We start from the raw sequence: 800 nt of genomic DNA, 5'->3' as shown, positions 1-800 counted from the left end.
CCCAAAATCAGCATTTATCGACCCAAAATCCGCCTTTATTGACCCAAAATCCGCCTTTATCGACCCAAAATCTGCCTCCTTTATTGACCCAAAATGCTCCTTTTTCACCCCAAAATCCACCTTCCTTACCCCAAAATCCTCCTTTATAGACCCAAACCCCTCCTTTTCACCCCAAAATCCGCCTTTTTCACCCCAAAATCCTCATTCTTTACCCCAAAATCCGGCTTTATGGACCCAAAATCCGCCTTTTTCACCCCAAAATCCGCCTTTATCAACCCAAAATCCTCATTCTTTTTACCCCAAAATCCGCCTTTTTTACCCCAAAGTCAAAGATTGGCCATTAAATATTGAAGTATTTGAATGAGAAGCAAATGAGATGCAAATGAGATGCAAATGAGATGCAAATGAGATGCAAATGGTCAGTGCTGGTTTCAGGTGAATTCTGTGAGCTCGGAATCTGAACAGCCCCACAGGGATTGGCCATTAAATGCTCAAACATTTAAATGATATTCAAATGAGATGCAAATGAGATGCAAATGAGATGTGAATGTCAAGTGCTGATTTCAGGTGGATTCTGTGAGTTGAAATATTTGATATTCATATGATATGCAAATGAGATGCAAATATCCAGTGCTCATTTCAGGTAAATTCTGTGAGCTCAGAATCTGAACGGCCCCACAGGGATTGCGCATTAAATAGTCAAATATTTGAATGAGATGCAAATGAGATGCAAATGAGATGTAAATGGCCAGTGCTGCTTTCAGGTGAATTCTGGGAGTTGAATTATTTGATATTCATAT

The sequence above is a fragment of the Molothrus aeneus genome, unplaced genomic scaffold (genome assembly GCF_037042795.1).
Source record: "Molothrus aeneus isolate 106 unplaced genomic scaffold, BPBGC_Maene_1.0 scaffold_462, whole genome shotgun sequence".
Lineage (NCBI taxonomy): Eukaryota > Metazoa > Chordata > Aves > Passeriformes > Icteridae > Molothrus > Molothrus aeneus.
The sequence above is the reverse complement of the archived record's forward strand: the minus strand, read 5'-3'. Positions refer to the sequence as shown.